Below are 20,065 nucleotides of genomic sequence, written 5' to 3' on the forward strand. Positions count from 1 at the left end.
ATCTCCTAAAGGACTACCTCAAGCACCCACACATCAATCCAGTAATGGCAGATGTTACCCAAAAACAAACCAACATTTGCAATTTTTGAGCTTTACTCAGATTGATAAGGTGAGATATTGGGGGTCATTTATGGATCACACCGGCCCATACAAGTAGCAAAGTTATTGCATATTCTTTGGGATGAGAAATCAAAAGCCATAGCACAACTTTACAAGACCCAAAAATAAGGGATTGTAATGAAATGTCCTAGCAAAGATAGCACATTGACATCAAAGGATGCCAATCTGATGGTTGCAAAGTGATGCAAAAAGAGCCCTTCATTGAGTAGCTAAGCAAGCTAGAGGTCAATGGTGGCCTTCAATAAACCAAAGAATCCAAGGGAGGGTTTGATGAGAATTTATCAAATCAGCAGAGCTTAGGACGACTTTGTGGACAATATTGCAGAGTGCACAATGCAAAGGGGATTCCAGAAGCATGACATTCCCACACACTCTATGACCTTCTTGGTCGATTGTGAGACTACCATACCTTGGTGCTTGTGGTCACCCAAGGTTACATTTGCAGTTGTTAAAGGTTAACATCTCACCTCGTATGAGTCCTTGTAGTCAAAAACCTAGAGGAGACTCAAGTGAGTGGCTTGCAAGTACCGAGTGGGATTCAAGACTAAGAGGCCAAATAGGGTGCCTAAATGGAGGATACTTGGGAATTCCCCAACTTTATTCGCATTTTGTAGTTGTCTGGTGACGTTGGGGAGCTGATAGTCATGAAGGAGTTAAAACATATGGTAGAATTATTCCAGGTCATAGAAAGTTCTTGGGTGGCGATAGGTACAAATTAAAGTGTTAATTATCATGGGGACCTCATTAAGAAAGAGTTCCATTCTTCCTTATACTCCTCAATAATACACGATAGATGATGCTGAGATGAACAAAACTGTACTTTAGGTGCTTGTGTCTTTCACCAACAACTACTTTGTTTCTAGTGGTTCACTTTCCACGGTGTTTGTTAACACAACCAATTGATTTTTATTAACTCCTCAAGTAAAATATACATGTCCCCAAACGGTGTTTCTTAACATGACCAAATACATGATTTTCAAACTCTGCCACAAATACTTTGTTCCAGTTGTTATACCCAATGAAACATTTTACAACCAATGATTTTTTTCATAATCATTGGAATTTCCAACTAACAGTATATTTCGATATTGGAAAAATTCCCACAATCAATGAAACTTTTCCCAAATTTAATGAAATCCACCCAATTTCAAAGTTCCCAAAGTGCAACTTTTGTCCCATTTTATCTATTACAATGTTAACCAAGAAAAAGGGACAACCAATGGAAGGCAACAAGAGCACGTGTTTGTAGACCCAAGGTAGTTCACACCTCGAGAGTGGTGGGAAGAAAGGCACTAAGGAATGGGTGGTAAGTACATGTGTGTTGCCAGCATTCTTTTTTCTTTTATAATTTTTAGTTTAGTTTGAATAGGTGGTTTCTCTCATAGTACTTCATGTAAAGCTTTTTTTTGGGTCTCTTAAGTATGCTTGGATTGGTTGCATTCCTATGAATGATAAATATAATTATACACATGCACATGGACCAAAATCCCTCTTTGAGAAGTTGTACCAAGAGGGAGTACTAGCCAATTGGAGTGTAGTGGTAGGTTGCCATGTAAGTCTCTGATTCTCCTTGTTCTTATTTAGGTTTGGGATTTCCATTCTTAAACCTAGATTTTCGTATTTTTCCTAAATTGTATCCCACAATATTCTTAGGCTGGAATGCTTGATGCGAGTGAGGAAGGAGACAAGGCTAAAGGTGAGGGAGGAGACAGGACCGGAGGCCCCATGTAGCACAGTGCGAGGAGACAACAAAGGAGGCAAGGGAGTTAGCAAAGTATGAGATGAAGATGACGAGTAGAAGTAGTTTATTTTAATTTAGCCATGCTCATGGAATTTTGCCGTTTTGTATCTCCTATTCAATTTTGTACTACCCTCTTTGTAAGGGCAAACTGTTGTATACATAATAATACATGATAGATTTCAATGGAGGCATAGAAGACAACTATATCCAAGAGTCCTTGCTCTTTCCCCCTAGGACATGTCATGCTAAGGACAATGAGGATGAGTCGGCACTTGTTGCAAGGAGATGTCATCTGCATGTAAGGTTCTTACTTATTAATTTGGCTGGTTCTTGTGCTCTTCTTGTGATAATTTTCTTACATCATAATATACATGCTCATGCTTCATTTTCATACTTTTTAATAATAGTATAGGATTGTGGTTGGATGGGCAGTGGAGCACATTGATCCAAAGGGGACCATATTTAACCATGGGATCACAACTAACTTCATACAAGAAAGTAAAGAAAGTAGATCAGATGTCCATATTCTCACATTGATCCGAAGTGGACCATATTTAATTGTGATATCACAACTAACTTCATACAAGAAAGTCAAGAAAGTAAATCAGATGTCAATTTCCATAGTACCACCCTAGCTTGCATGGGCGGAAGCTGCAGGGATGATGTAGGATTGCACGATGTCCTTGCCTCTGGCTCCATGGTTGTAGAAGGTGATCTCGTGGTCGTCGAACTTCACCTCCTGGTACGCTGGTTCCTCCGCAAGCTCCCTCGCGGGAGCGATTATAGCATCGGGTGCTGCATCGCAGAACGTCGCCACGGATACCCTTGACTTCTCCCTATTCACCACCACCCTGTGTTCGATGCTCTTGTACCTCCCGTTGCTCATGATCTGCACCACAACGTGCAGAATCACCATTAGGAAACCTCTGCAGTTTCAGATCCTCGATGTCACGACAGACAGCTAGCTTCAAATTTGTAGCTTTTCAAATACTTAGCATAGTAACAGACTAACGCGATCTCACGACACACAACTAATTTTGAAATCATCAACGATGGACGTAAATTTTCTCACCTCGACTTGATCCGCCACGTTGACAACAAAGGAGCCCTTGATCGTGTCCACGGGCACCCATTCGCCCTGATGGGACACCTCCAAACCCACCACGCCTTCTTCTTGCATCACGAGCGTAAGCGCTCCGATGTCTGAATGCTTATAGAAGCCTGCGGTGAGCGCTGGCTCCGGGCAGCGAGGATAGTAGTTGATGAGCATCTTTTGGGTCGGTTCTAGTAGTGCCCTCTCGATGTAAGACTCGTCCAGGCCAAGGCTTATGGAGATGATTGCAAGAAGCTTCAGAGCCAAGCTCTTCAGCGCGGTGCTGTACTCGTCCATGGTGTCCCTGGATCGAAATTGCAGCGGATGATCAAATGTGGGACAGAGCCCATGCATCGTCGCTGCTTTTATGGTCCGCAGCTAATTAGCACACGCGTTCATGACGCTAATTAAATGAGCTTAACAATTTAGTCTTACCGATAGTCGATTTCCTGAGCAACGACGTCGAGTCGAGACTCAAGTCATACCTGAATGAACAAGGCGTTGTCGGCCAGTAACGATAGTCCCTTCTCGACAGTGGTTGAAGAATTAGAAACAAGTAATCACGCCAGTCTCTGACCACGTCTTCTTTGATGATATATTTGCTGCCATAGCCTTCGCAGAAAGTCCCGGGCTCAGCGGCATAGGCAATCTTTTCTTCCACCGGCAGAGAGATAAACTCCGTTGCCACCTTCATCATTCTCTCCATCAGTACGGGGGACACACCGTGGTTGACGACCCGAAAGAACCCCCACTCCTCACAAGCAAACTTTACGTTGCGCACTATGTCTTGCATGCGAGCTTCATCCCAGCTCCAAAGGTCTATGACGGGGACTATCTTCTGAGAGGGGTTGCGCAAGATCTTAATTAGATGATCGGCTTGCTCGGTGCTACTGGAGAACCTGCGGTACTTCTCAGGCACGGATTTCACGCCTCTCTGAACGAGAACCTCCACAGGATCGACACCCCAGGTTTTTCCGGGAACTGCAATGGTGATAGGCGCCGTGGGAGGGGGCTGAGAATCTAGGATGAGCGCCATAGTGTGCAGCACCAAACACAGGCAGGGAAGGGAGCAGATAGTGCTTTATAGGAATGAACAAGAGGTATATTTCCATGTTGCAATGTTGAAGTCCTGCCGATAGTCTTCTTTAAACAAGGCATCGATTCTCAAGGATCAAGCTTTAACATATCAAAATCGTAGGATCACGTGAAGCAAGGTTAAAGTATCAAAAGGGGAGCAGATAGCGCTATATAGGAATGAACAAAAGGTATATTTCCATGTTCCAATATTGAAGTCGTGCCGGCCATGAGAAGAATGAGGGAGAATATAGTCTTCTTTAAACAAGGCATCGATTCTCAAGGATCAAGATTTAACATATCAAAATAGTAGGATCACGTGAAGCAAGGTTAAAATATCAAAACATTTGCCCCATTTCTCAAACGTTCTACCGGAAACGGCGAAACAAGGTTATGATATAAGCTCGCGATTCTCACAAAAGCAAGCTTCAACATATCACATTTAACATAACAATATAAGCTTTAAAATATCACAAGTTCTGTCAATTCTAAAGGATACGTTAAGCAAGCTTTAACATATCAAAAGATTAGCTCGATTCTCACATGGTATGCATAGGAATATCCGGTAATGCTAAAGAAAAGACACATATTTCAATTCCAATTTCTCGAGGTTGGTCATACATGTGATCCTTGGAGGTTGGTCATACATGTGATCCTTGGAGCTCAACTTCTCAAGTTGTACAAGACTACTACTCTTGATTCTCCTTAGAGGGAGCGCTATGGCACTAAGCTTCGCAGTACATGTGATCCAGCTTGCACCTCAACTTCTTAAGTTTTGCAAGACTACTACTCTTGATTCTCCTTAGAAGGAGTGCTATAAGTGCTATAGTGGAGAATTGGATTCTCCTTTTGTGAATTCCCACCTTTGAGTAAGGTTGCTTAGGTCAAAAACCATGTCAATTAACTAAACCATACTCTCTAGGACTTGGAGTTTCTCTACATACATAAGCTATGTACACTTCCAAGATACCAAATGAAAACACTTGCAGGTGCATTCCCATATCATATTATTGTAGTGAACCTAATAGCACTACAAGGCATAGGCCCTTTTCACACGAAAATACTAATGCTATTTACATTAATTTTTTTCTAAAACGGGCACAAACGTCATTATTAAAGTCGTTAAAAGCATCAAAAAAGTACCGTCACTATAAAGTGTTGCTATATAGCGACGCTGATAAACGTCACTATTTAGCGAAACTAATAATCGTCGCTATATAGCGACATGGTAAACATCGCGATATAGCGACGATCAATAGAACTTAAAAAAAAGCATTAGTGGGGCTAAACAGGGCCATAGCAAGCCCTGTTTTGCCCCACTAATGCTTTTTTTTTATAATAATTACAAAAAAAAGTTTTTTATTACAAAATTTTTCTTGCGAAAAGGGTGATACAAAATTGCTCAAATGAAATGATCGAGCAACAAAAATATACATGTCGAACATATACAACATTGTTTGTTAAAAAATTACCCTTTCGAAAAGGGTGATACAAAATCGCTCAAACGAGCGGATATATAAAATGACATACATGGCGAAGTATATGCAAACTGCTACTACTACTACTACTCATTCAAGATCTGTGCTATTGTGAGGTATGCTTACTAATAAATCACATTGATTGCATTTTCTTCAATTTAAGCTGATTAATCTATAGACTGATTGTGAAAATATCTTAGATGGACATGTGAAATAGGTGGATATCTCAAAAAGAGATCTCCATATCGAGCATCGAGAAGGCTAGGGTGGAATCCATCGAAGCCATATGCTTGCTTGAGAAGCACTTTCCCTCGAGCATTATGATAACTCAAGTCCACTTGCTTATGCACATAGTTGATGAGGTGGCTATTGCAAGTATCGTTCATAGTCGATGGATGTTTTTTCTCGAGTGGTTTATGAAAACTTTGAAAGGACCAGATTTGTAAGACAAAGAGCAAGACCAGAAGCAAGCATGGCAGAGGGATGGCTTGTGCAAGAGTCATTAGTATATATCACGGAGTAATTTCTTACATCCACGGATCCTGATATGCCGCAAGCTTGGCATAACATGGATGATGATTGCATTGTTGGTGAGGTTCCCCAAGGAAAAAGGATTGAAAGAAAGATGAGCAAAGAGTAAATGGAGAAATTCAATAAGTTTTGTATCCTCAATAGCCTTGAGATGCAGAAGTGGATTGAGAGATATGAAGTGGCCAAAGCAGAAAAAATAAATGCAAGGACGAGATTCAGAGTAATGTACAGGCGATCGCAACCATATCCGTGGGATCTGGCTCTTCTTCCCACTCACATGTCTGATTGGCTACAACTGGCTCTATGTAAAGCCAAACGCGATGGAGAGATAATAAACGAGCGCGAGCGAGAGTTATCATCTGGATGTATGATGCATGTAAGTTTCTTACCTCTTGATGTAATTAAGTAATTATTTGTGGCAATATACGCTATAAAATAGATGCATATTCATTATTTTAATGATGCTCTTTTACAGTACAAAAAGTACAGTGCATTATGGTCATATGGATGACATTTTCGCGTGGAACGCATCGATTCAAAGAGAGTCACATATGATTGTGGAGTCATGTTTAGCTTCACACAAGATAGCCGAGCAAGTGCTTCAGATACCAATCTTCTCTCCTCACAGTTGGATTATTGTGGCACCATACGCGAAATCTATGAAGTTGATTTCAGACGATTTAGTATTTTCATTCTTGATGTAAAATGGTTTAGAACTATTTACAATGGTCCCCATGCGACAATGAGAAAAGATAGCTCAAAGATAGTAGCAGTTTCTTTGCAAGAGACTCCACCAAACATTGGACCGATGAAAGTGATACGTTTGTTCTTCCCGAGCATTATGAGCAGGTGAATACCAATGATTTAATTAATCGAAGTTTTCATTTTTAAAGATCCATTGATACATGTACTTGAGCATAAATTCATATATATAATTGATGACATTTGACACCCATCTTCAATATAGGTGGTTTTTCATCCGGATCGTTCTGATCCAAGATGGTGGTACGTGATCCAAGTTGCACCACAAAGTAAGCAAATTTTTAAAGATAGAGATGTGGATATGGAGATGCTACTACCAATGCTGGATCCAATTGATCCTAATGAATCTAGCAAAGAAGATGAAGATTACAATATGAGCCAAGAGGAAGATGCGCATAATGACATTGCACGGGAGGAAGATGGAGATCATGATATTGAGGAAGAAGACAACGATCATCAAGAATCACCACACTTTATTGAAGAAGATGATCAAGTACTTTTAGGTGAACTTACGATGCTAGAGTACGATGATGATATAGGAGATCAACTCGGTATAGAGTTAGAGATAGACTTGTTTGGCGCCTTAGACATGGCTTAAGATGAAACAGTTGATGTAAATGCTCTTCATTGATTTTTTTCATCTCAAACTTGGACATGACTATATGAGCTTCAAAGGCTTGATGTACATGCTCTTATACTTTTATTCTCTCAAAAGGTTAAACATGTATGAAAATTTAAAAAAATTTATCATTGCTTTTAAGGCCTATATGAGTAAAAAAACCTCTCTCGAAAACGTTGCTATAAAATAGTATCTCAGTGTCACTATATAGCAACTTTTGTAATAGTTTCTATATAGCGACGTTTGCCTAAAGTCGCTATATAGCGATGCTTTACGGGACGCTCTTTTCATACCAATGATTAATGCCCCGCACGCGCTAAACGTCGGTACTTAAACATCGCAATAGGATCCGTGTGTAATAGTGTAGGACAAGCTATTCTCATACATTATCTACAATCTTAAGTTGAAATATAGTATAAAGGATTCATCTATGTGTCCATTTATATCAAACTATCGTTTGATTCCTTTGTTGAAATGTCTACAATGGCTATTGACACAATATACATATTACTTGCAATTCTATAGATTATATACCAATAAGTCTATCTCTAGGTTACATACCAACAAGACTATAGCACAACTTGGTATCTTTTTTAAATCATTCATTAGGTTTTGTATGAGCTCCTGCATTGTGCAAGACAATGACTCAAGATTCCACAACTAATGGCACATCTTCCATGTTGTTTTGAAGTCCAATCTGGGGCAAACTGAAATATCAACCTTTTAAAGATCAAAAGAAATCTAATATGGCATGTCTCCTACATTATCTAGGAATTAAGTCCTTATCTAAGAAGGAAAAAGGAAAAATAGATTTGATTTATGCCTATGACAAAGAAAATAGTACATTAAAGTGATGATAAAGTTGAAATTGGATACTGGAGCTATCTATGCATCCCATTAAAATCCATTCTCTATAGGATTTAATACCTTTTAATATTGAAACAAATCATATGGTTGAACTCAAAATAGGGGGAAGAGCAGGGAGTTGGGATAGGTGGGGCAAAAGGGGGGGGTGGGGGCGGCTCATCATACCTTGGAAACATATAGATCACATACATACAAGATGTATTATCAAAACAGCTTATTTGCAAATCGTAAGGCTTATATGTGGCCCATTTTCCTATACAAACTTATGATTATTTTCAATAGATCAATTTTAAAAACCCTTTGGTTGACATATTTTTGTTATTTTTTAAAAAATTTTCTTCTATTAAAAGAGCCCTTCACGTGGTATATTTGCATATGTTGAGTGATCCCCAAGAGTGCTTGAATGGATTTTGATACTAGATACATATTACTTGCCATTTTATAGATTGTCTCTACATATTAGATGTGCTAATAAGGTTTTATCTACATTAAAATAATTTAATAACATTGTTAAAATCATTCATTAGCTTGCATATTTCTTCTCCAGTTTTGCAAATGTGCAAGATGATGATTCAAGATTCTAAATCTCATGGCACATCTTCTATATATTTCTTAAGTTCACTTGGAAATTTGCATATGGTCTTATTATAGATTAAAAGGAAGCTAATGTGACCCGTCTCATTAATTTAATCATTATCTAGGCAGATAAGAAACAAAATAGATAAGATGAATGGAACAATAGAACATTAAAATGATGGCTAAGTAAGTTGAAATAGTATAAAGGACCAACCTATATATTCCCTTATAATTCGATCGCTATAGTATCTAGTACCTTCTTTGGAATGATCTAGATACTTAAAATGCTATTGACACTATGATATACATCATTACTTTCAATTGTATAGAGATAGTATATATTTCCATCTATCTTGTTAAGGGCTCAATATTTCTATGAGTATTAGCATCAATATATGCTAACACTATAAGGCATAGGCCCTTTTCCGATGAAAATACCAATGTTTTTTACAATTTTTTTTTTGATGGGTGCAAAGGTCGTTATTTACATCGGTATAAGCATTGGGAAAGAATGATCGCTATATAGTGATGCTAATAAATGTCGCTATTTAGTGACACTGGTAAACGCCGCTGTATAGCAATGATTAACAAAACTTTAAAAAAATATTAGTGGGGCTAAACAGGGCCAGCTGCATCAAAAAAAGAAATTATTGTAAAAAACATCGGTATTTTCGTCGGAAAAGGGCCTATGCCTTGTAGTGTTAGCATATATTGATGCTAATACTCATAGAAATATTGAGCCCCCTGTTTCGCCCCAATAATGTTTTTTTTTTAGTAATTACAAAATAAAGTTTTTTATTACAAAATTTCCCTTGCGAAAAGGGTGATACAAATATGCTCAAATGAATCGATCGAGCAACAGAAGCATATACATGTCAAAGATATACAACATTGTTTGTTACAAAATTACCCTTTCGAAAAGGGTGATACAAAATCGCTCAAATGAGCTGATATACAAAAGTATACACATGGCAAAGTATATGCAAACTAGTACTAGTACTACTACTCATTCGAATCGTCATCGTCCTCCTTGTCCTCGTCTTGTTGGCTTGATCCTTAGCCCTCGTGAGCTGCACCTGATCCTTGGCCCTCGTGAGCTGCACTCGATCCCTGGCCCTCGTCATCACTTGCCTCCGGTGATGGGATGCTCGAGCTTTGACTCTAAGAGTGAAACCATATTAATTGGAAATTAGATTGTAACTTAAAGAATAAAACAATTTAAAAAGTGAGATTACAAGTAGGAGTAGACTTAAACCGTGCGAGCAACCACCTTAGCCCAATCGACCGTCACTCTCATTGCCTCTTGCTCAATAAACCACGGCTTTGTTCCTACGCGAAATGCACATCGCACCTCTACGAGGTCTCTGCATCTGTAGGAAGGCGACCCATCGTAGCTTGCTGTGGACCCAATTTACGAGAGTTAGATAAAGAGCATATAATATGTAGTAAAAGAAATAGAACAATACATTAAATGAGAAGAAATAGACTTACCACGGTTGCCTCGAACGCCAATTGTCTGCCTACACCAAAGTGCAAAGTACTTAGAGCGTCCAGCCGTATCCTTGTAGCCCTCCTTTGACCCTCGAACATTTTAGGATGGTCCCTATTCTGCTTCTTGAAAAACTTTCAATCAGCTTTGTGTGCCCAGCTAGGTTTAGCCCTCCCCTTTGCGATGGAAGTATGCAAGGTTGATCTACAATGCTTCAAGACCAAACCCATGTGCTCTTGCATGTAATTCTCATTAAACTCCCAATTTGGGGGGTTAGGGTATTTTTCTTTTAATTCATCGATGACCGCCTACTTCTTTTGGTCATCTTGATACTGCCAATCAATAGCAATGCCGCTCTTGAAGTGTCTTTAGATACGTGTTCTTCATTTCTCTCACATGCAGGTTTAGCCTCTACATCAAAACCCCTTCTTTTGCATATTTAAGCCTCTTAAACCCCAGCACATTAAAATGAACACAGAAAAAGAAATTATTTATTGCTTTTCTTCGCTTCGACAGTTGGTTTAGCATAGTTTAGCATAGATTAGATTGCCTTAGAGGAGAGACAATTCTCCAAGTTGCCAATCGAAGCCATGCTCAGATTTTTCTAACTAGTTCCTAATCGTTGTCAGTCCCTTCGCTCAGATGCGGTTTAACACTCATAACATGCTATTAAATAAGACCTTTTACCATTTACCAAGAAGTTTATCAGTGGGCAGATTGCATGAGCAGATAGCTATCAGTGGACAGATTACATGTCATGGGGCATATTGGAGCTTGATGATTATTGGTTATTTTTATTGCATTTGTATAAATATTTAAGCTCATTTATTGTCATAAAAAACCTTGCAAAGCCTTCTAGGCTATTTTTTACATTTATTGCCATATGAAGCGCCTTGTAATAAACCCGACCATCCCAACCATTCACTATTTAACGAGTATCAGTGGGCTGCATAAGTGGATATTAGTGGAATAGTTTTTAGTGGGTAGATTGCATCAGTTGGGTATCAGTGCACAGGTATCAATAGATGGACAGATTACATGTCATCACAAAGATTGAAGCTTTATCACTAGAGGGCGAATCAATGGATGGACAGATTACATGTCTTCATGAAGATTGAAGCTTTATCACTAGAGGACATTTTATTTCATTGTAAAGCTTTATTGGCTAATTTTTTTACATTTGTACAAATATTTAAGCCTTGTAAAGCCTTCTAGGCTATTTCCCACATTTATTGCTATAAAATACTTTGTAAATCCCTTTCCCCTATTGGTCACATTTATTGCCATATGAAGCCTTGTAAAGCCTTTTGGGCTATTTTCCACATTTATTGTATCAAGCGTTGTATATTGTACTTTGCAAACCAGGACGTGAAATGCAAAAGGCTAGTACTACAAGAGCCACGGTTCCAAGTAGTAAAAAAAGGCATTGTCCCACTGTAGAGAAAGATCATGTGGATGAAAAACGGTTAAAAGAAGAGAAAGATGAAGAAGACTCAGAACCCGAGGTTGAAGATGATCAGGATGAACTCATATCAATCAAAAATCTTAATCGGTGTCTTAATGAAGCAGTAACAGATGATGATGTGGGATATATTTGGGGTCAGAGGATGTGGTTTGTGAATGCCAAAGGCGTGGAAGCTACAACTGTCTTCACTAATAGCCGAAGCCTTGATATATCCTATGCACTGCAAATATACGAGGCTTTGAGAGATGGAAAGAAACCTATGGCAAGCAACGTGGTCCTACACCCAATAATGTTTTGTCCAATCGAAAATAGCTTTCTGGATCAAATAACATTTACAGGGCCTACACATTTCAAGGAAGCCTTTAGTCGATTCTTTAAAGACACTCTTAAAAATATTCCACATGAACAAGGCGAAGAGGCACAAGGTGAGAATATGCTAAAGGAAGCAAAGAAGGAATTCCTCCTTCATTATAGATTCCAGCCCATTGATGGTCAACATTGGGCTTATGCTTGTAATTAGATCGCAAAAGAAGGAAAGGAGGTTAAAAGACTCACTTCAGAACAATTTGCAAAGATAAGTTCATTCCATTATTATCCTGCAACAATCTGTATATTCAAGCATGAGATCAAGTATTTGATTGAGTCCGAAAGACTTAATCATTATGTCCATGGAAAGCATAAGATATCCTTAACATCAGAGGTCTTACAGAAGGCAAGGTTTATATGGGACAACATTTGGTTCTCCAAATCCTGATTTGAAGTGAAAGGTCACAAAAGTAGACGCCGACACACTCACCAGTGTAGTTGTGCCTAGGGGAACTCAAGAGCGAGAAGAAAATATGACAAGCCTCAAGGTGGTGAGAGACAGATATGCTGACTACACTTCTATCATATTTCATCCTGTTGAAGTGCTCAATGAGATGCTTGAAACGTGCATTGCTTGTGAGCGCGGATAGTTGACCTATGAAGCTCCTTTGTTTATCTCCGAAAAGTCAAAGGTAATGGATAAGAAGGAGTTGACAGCAAGGATGTGGAGGCCTATAAAGTACTTACCTGACAAGTATGCATCCATGGCGGCACAAAAAATTTTAAAGAAAGAATGGTTTTTTGGAAAGAAAGACAAAGACCACTGCATGGAAGAATGCATCAATGTATAGGTGAGGCATGATGCAGTGCATAGTGCCATTAAGTATTTGTTGTCAGTGAAACAAATTCCACTTAGTCATTGTAACATTGACTATAATGTGGTCAAGCATATAGCTTCTTTGTCAACACCCAAGGTAAAGCTATGGGCAAATAGGTGGATTAAAAAGGATGAAGATGGGTCAAAAATAGTAACCTCTTACATGAGAAAAGAAATCCCACAACAGGTGGTTGCATATGTGGAAAGATTAATCAGCGAGATAAGGATGCCGGCAGATATGCAGCAAAGCTTTCAATTCAATGTAGAGGTTACGGCAGAGTTTGGAAAGCTTTTGAACTTCAGGGGAGTTTTAAAAGATGACTTCATCAAGAATGAGTCAGCATGGGACAAGCCACAACTATTCTTCATCAATGAAGTTTCTAGCGATGATATCCATAACTTAATTGATAGAATAGTATATAACACCATTAGCAAAGTGGCAATTTGCAACATTGTCATTTTTGTTGATAAAAAAGGCAAAGAAGCCATGCAGGTTACTCTAGAGCGAGCATATTATTCATCAGATTTGAAGATCTATAGTGGTGTTTATGTAGCAAAGAGAGGCAAGAGAGAATGTGGCATAGCAATTCAATCTCTTGAATCATTCTTCTTGTGTATGCGGAGTCCCAACCCTGATCACTCCTTACAAAGGAACATAAGAGGGAATTCAAATAATTTGAGATTGATGCTGAAGCGCAAGATATTCCCAAGTCCATACAGTATCAAAAAAACAACTATGGAAGTCCTGCAAAAAGTGGGAGTCTCTTACTTACCATGATGGAGAATTTGCTACCGGCAGGTTGGGAGGTCACCTTGTGTAGGATGGGATACTTATTTGAGGATCTCCTCAGAAAAGGCAACTCCACAAATATTATTGAAAACAAGCATTTCATGGCTTATTTTCAGCTTCAAGCAGATCTAACCATAGGCTATGAAAAAGAGGTAGAGCACAAGGAGACTGATGACATGGATGATGACCTTGAAGATCATAATGTCCCAGTTGATGATGATGAAAAGATGGACTTACATGACCCGTTTAGAGAGAGAGGTTGGTGAATGAAGAGAAAGATAATGATGCCTTCTTTGATAATTATGGCTCGCAGGGTTATGTAAAAAGGTCACTATGACAATACTTAGCAGTATGAACTCTCTATTTCTCAACTAAATACAATTTTTTAAATAAGATTTAAATTTAAAGATAATGAATCTAATCTCTCATATTTGTTTATAGGCAATAGAGGGAGAAGAAATGGATGAAGTTAATATGGAGACACTCCCTTCTACTTCAGCAATGCAACCACCTCTAAATTTGATTAAAGAATTCCATGAGCACAACAGCTTTAAAGACACCATGGAAAAGCAGAATGACCGCAAACATAGAATACAAGCTATGACAGAGAACCATTTTGCAAATTTAGCTGCATTGGATAAAATGGAAAGCTCATTTGAAGTTAGGATCATTTTGAAATGAGAACCTCAGTATTTGAGCTTTGGTAGAGAGGAGGTTTCAATCCTCTCCAATCCTTTAAAATAGGTTAATGACAATGTTATCCTGGCCATTCTCAGGTAACATTTGTTTATTTGTTGCTACTTCAATGAGCTAACATTTGTTTATTTGTTTACAGTGTAGTTATATCTCAGTTTCCTAGTGCAGAATGCAAATCAATTCTATGAGCTAACGTTTGTTTATTTCTTGGTGCAGTGTAGTTATTTCTCAGATTCCTAGTGCAGTGCAGAATCGTGTCTACATGCTCGATGCTCTACTTTCTTCTATTCTTAGCTCTCCTCAAAAGACTATAGAAGATGTTTGTACCTGGTTAAGCCCTTTGAATTTAGATGGGGTGCGAGTCATCTTTATGCCTTATCATGAGGAGTAAGTATCAACTCCAACCTTATTTTTACTATTTCTTTGGCAAGTTTGTGTAAAACAATAATCATTTTTATTCTGGTCATGTAGCTCACATTGGAGTCTGATCACTTGGGACCTTGAAGTCAACCGTTTGTGGTTTGTGAATTCAACGGAAGGCTATCATGCCAACTCCCCAAGGTAATTATTCTCTTAATATTTTTGTTACTTTCTTATTTTGTATCTTATGATCATGACATATTAATATATTTAATATGTCATGATAGATAGTGCTGCATATCGGCTACTATCTACTGTCAAAACAACGACAAAGCAACGTCAAGACCAAGTAGAATTCAAACGACATCTACCAGTGGAGCAAAAAGATGGGCACAGCTATGGGTGGAGAGTTGCCTACAACTGCATGTTGTTTCTTAGAGAGATTTTTGATTTGGAGTTACCAATCAAAATGGAATCATATATAGAAGCCGATCTACTAGTGTTTCGGGCTGAGAGTATTTAGCGTCTAATTGCTACCATTGGGAAACAACCTGAAAATATGACTACATTGCAGCATGTATAAAACCTTATCTTTATACTTGTATGCTTGTTCAAGCCTTTAATTGGGATGTGTAAATCTCATAACTTTTTTATATTTTCCTCCAAGAGGAGAAGAGACTGAGTCTAATGAAAGCATGCTATCTTTATACTTCTATGATTATTTAAACCTTTATTTTTATTTGGGATGTGTAAATCTCATAACTTTTTAAATTTTTCCTCCAAGAGGAGGAGAGACTCACTCTAATGAAAGCATGTATGAAACCTTATCTATATACTTCTATGCAGTCTAATGAAAAAACCATTATTAATGTTGGGGAACAACCTAAAAATATGACTACATTGCAGCATGTATGAAATCTTATCTTTATATTTCTATGCTTATTTAAGCCTTTATTTGGGATGTGTACATCTCATAACTTTTTTATATTTTTATAGCAGAAGGAGGATGTAGAAGACATAGCAAGTGAAGAAGAATATGATGTAGACTACTCTCTCAATAAGATGAGTCATGAAAATATGACTCTATTGCAGCAGATTGGAAGTTCATTCACTGCTATGTTGTTAATTCGACAACAACCTCATTTTGTTGAATTTGGTGAAGAAGAGATTTTAATCCTCTTGAATCCTAAGAAAGAGGTTAATGTCAAAGTCATTACAACCATCCTCACGTTTGATGCAGCCTTTTCCTTGGCTTTATACTTTGCTTATTTTGATTAAACCCAAGAAGCTAATACTTTTTTTTTTAATATAGTAATGTTATAGCAAATTTTCCTCAAAATATACAAAGCATTTCATATATGCTCGATCCTCTTATTTCGGAAGTGCTTAGCAACAAAGAAGAAACCATAGAGGATGTTTGCAAGTGGTTGAAGCACGTTCCTATGAATGAGGCATGAGTTATCTTTACAGCATATTATGAGAAGTAAGCATCAAACCCTACTTGTTTTTTCTATTGCATTGCTAGAATTGTCTCAAACACAGTAATTATTCTTTATTTATAATGCAGCTCACATTGGAGTTTGGTGGCCATGGACATCTTTGCTAAGAAGTGCTTCTTTGCCAACTCAATGACATTTGTCCATGGCACTATGCTAGAGTAAGTATAGACCACTTATTGTCACTTCTTGACATGTAGATTGATATGCAATGCACATATTCACTATTGTTATATGTTTTGATGTGCAGATCGGATCGAAAGTTAGTAGGTGCTATCGACACAGTAATGCGGCAATGTGACTTGGCACAACAAATAGAGTATATAACATGTCAAGTATCACATCAAGAGGATAGCCACATCTATAATTGTGGATGGAGGGTGGGCTACAATTGCTTTTTGGTACTTGGTCAAATTTTTGAGATACAAAATGACACCACACTGTCAACATATACGGATTTGCATCTCTATGCATTTATAACATGTACCATTCGAGCAATCATTAAGGGCAACATTATGGACCCTCCCATAAGGCAAATAGATAATGGCTCAGAGGAGCGCGAAATGAATGCCGTCAAAGAGTCAAAGGGGATAGAAGACCTCAACTCTAAAAACATGGCTTCATTGGAAGAATTGGGAAGCTCTTTTAATGTTAGGGTTATGATTCAACATAGACCTCAGTATCTTGAATTTGGGGGAGAGGAGATTTCAATCCTCTCTAGAGCTTCAAATGAGGTCAATAACAACGTTATGATGGCCATTCTCAGGTTTGATACAAACTTTTTCTCTGCTTGATAATTCAATATTTTGATTAAATCTAATAAGCTAATATTCATTTATTTGTTGGTGCAGTATAGTTATCTCACGATTTTGTAGAGCTGTACAAAACCATGTGTATATGTTGGATTCCCTCCTTTCTCCTATACTTAGCGATAGTAGAAAGACGATAGCCGATGTTTGTAAATGGTTACAGCCTTTACATTTACATGGCGTGCGAGTCCTATTTATGGCATATCACGAGATGTATCATGGCAACCTTTATTTTCATCTTATACTAGCAACATTGTGTTAAATAATAATGGTTCTTAGTTATTCGTGTAGGGAACATTGGAGTCTGGTGGTTTGGGACCTTGAAGACAACTATTGCTGGTTTGTCAACTCCATTGCAGGCTTTCATGGCTCAATGCAAACGTAAGTATTCTATTAATCTGTTGTTACTTCTATACTATGTACCTTATGTAATAGACACACTAAGTTTTTTTAATATGTCATGATGAGCAGGTCGATTGAGAAGTTGGTATCTGCTATCAGAGAAACAAGATAGTACAAAGACTCGCGAGACTTCCAAAAGCATTTAGTAGTAGAACATGAAGATGGGCATAGTTGTGGGTGGAGAGTTGCCTATAACTGCATGTTGATTTTCAAAGAAATTTTCTCACTTAAGCCACAAGTCTCATCGGAAGACTCTTTGGAGCTCAAATATTCAGAGGAGGATATACAACTATTTAGGGCTGAAATCATTTGAGACCTAATTGCTGCCATTAGAATACAACATGCAACTGAAGAAATATTAGAGCTTGCATTTAAGGAAGAGGAGACTGAGTCTACTGTGAAAGCACTACACACTACAGAAGAAGTAGAGACTCAGTGTACACCTACAGCACCACAGCCTCCACTGGAAGCATCAGAAGAGTTATCATAGCCTCCGCTTGCATTTAAGGAAGAGGATACTGAGTCTACTCCGAAAGCACCACATACTATAGAAGAAGTAGAGACTGAGTGTACATCTAGAGCACGACAGCCTCCATTGGAAGCATGAGAAGAGTTGCCACAGTCTCCACTAAAAGCATCAGAAGAGTTGTGATGCATGTAATAATGTTGTGTTTGTATATATGCATGAGGAGCATATTCTCATGATGTTATTTATTCCATGAATATTATGGTTGACATTTATTTGTTGCAATGTATGAATCATGATGTAGTTTTTGTTGATTATACACCAATTTGTGACTTATTACTTAAGTGGCATTCAGTCATGATATTTATATATTTATTTCATGCACACAATTTTATGATATGAATGTGTGATGATGTGATTATTTGGAAATATAACCTTGTGTGATGAGAATTTTGATATGAATATGTGATGATGTAATATATTTCCCTCCAAAGTATCAATTCCCAATGCTCCACTCACTTAAAGTATAGCATTCCCAATGCTCTACAAAATTTTATTCAGTTGGATAGTCTCCACTCACTTAAAGTAGAGCATTTCCAATGCTTCTCTCACTTTATTCCAACCCTTATTCTTATCATAGCGAACACATCGTGCCTTAGTGCACTTGTATTCTTTCATCCTAGTCCTTCCACAAACACTCTTATTTCTTACATCCTAGTCCTTCTGATTAACTTGTATTCATCTTTCACTTTACGTCTTCCCTCACTTTCTATCACTCTTGAAGGAGGGGCAGCTCACTGTGCATCCCTCGCTATCACTCCCTCACTCTCCTTCTCCCACTTTCCCTCTAAGACAATGACTAGTTACTACTCGACTTTATTCACTGAACTTAAATTCTATCTTGGATCTCTTTTGTATGGACCAATGAAGGGAAAATCATTCGAGGAGGATATGTTATGCACATGGTTGCTTGATTTGAACTCAGCAGAAGAGGTGAATATCCCTAGCTTTCTTTTTCACTTCTTTTAATCACGTACTTCTTATGCTAACGAGTTAAATTTTTGTACAGGATATGGTGATGGCTAGAAGCTATATTGTAAAAAATGGTGAAAGTGAGGAAAGCCAAGAGAGAAAAGAAGAGTTGTTGATTCTTACAAGTCGGTAGAAGATTCAAAACAAGTTGTGAGGAGAGTCTGTGAGGAGATTTGCGATGCCAACCCTAGTTATGCATGGCGTGCAAGTTTAAAGTCTGTTTGTTTTCATGAAGCCAATGCCATAGTAGGCACTTTTGAGGACATATGCTCTCTCTAATGACTTAATAGTCAAGTGATGGAAATTTAATTCCATAGAGACTTATGTGTTTTCTAAAGTAACTGTAATAGACAAGAAATGAAACTACAGTTTCACAAAGACTTTTTAGTTCTCTAATGTAAATGATGGAAATTTAATTCCATAGAGACTTATGTGTTTTCTAAAGTAACTGTAATAGACAAGAAATGAAACTACAGTTCCATAAAGACTTTTTAGTTCTCTAATGTAAAGTTATAATAGACAAGAGAGACAAAGATGAGATCTTCTAGGCTAAGCTAATGGAAGGTGTTTTTTAACACCATATGGCTTTGAGTTATATGATCTACTTCTTGTACAAATGTGTCATGCTTTTTTTTTAATGTACTCTAGTTTTAATAACATATCACGCCATTTTTTCTAATTTGATTTTTTAAAATATTACTTTTTGTCTCTTTTAACAATGTGATGTCCTCTTTTTTTAATGTACTCTAGCTTTAATAACATGTCACATCATTTGATTTTTTAAAATCTTACTTTTTGACTCGAAGTTTCGTTTTATAAGAGCCTCTTTTTTTTAAATGCTTCATCCAAAATTATCTCACAAAACGAATTTGGACAGTGCACCAGTCCAAAATTAATGAAATAGGTGTTCACTTCTACTCCTCGCTCTGGAAGCGCTCGCACAGCTTCCACTCCTTCTGACTCTGCCACTACCATTAGTCCTCCTTACTCAATCAAGTACCTCTCCTATAAAATCA

The 20,065-nt window shown here is 37.9% G+C and overlaps 1 pseudogene across 1 annotated transcript; it reads right to left on the bottom strand.

Annotated features, from left to right (window-relative positions):
- Positions 1–2,492: 2,492 nt before the first annotated feature.
- LOC147896657 (jasmonate-induced oxygenase 1 pseudogene) lies at positions 2,493–4,075 on the bottom strand (annotated as a pseudogene). The gene is made up of 3 exons (XR_015541792.1): positions 3,440–4,075; positions 2,934–3,258; positions 2,493–2,750 (listed from the first exon to the last, which is right to left on the bottom strand). The product of XR_015541792.1 is annotated as a jasmonate-induced oxygenase 1 pseudogene (transcript).
- Between the last annotated feature and the right edge of the window lie 15,990 nt (positions 4,076–20,065).

Source organism: Dipteris shenzhenensis, chromosome 11 (assembly GCF_047967505.1).
Source record: "Dipteris shenzhenensis isolate YYH24624 ecotype China chromosome 11, Dip_SZ_1.0, whole genome shotgun sequence".
In the NCBI taxonomy this organism is placed as follows: Eukaryota; Viridiplantae; Streptophyta; class Polypodiopsida; order Gleicheniales; family Dipteridaceae; genus Dipteris; species Dipteris shenzhenensis.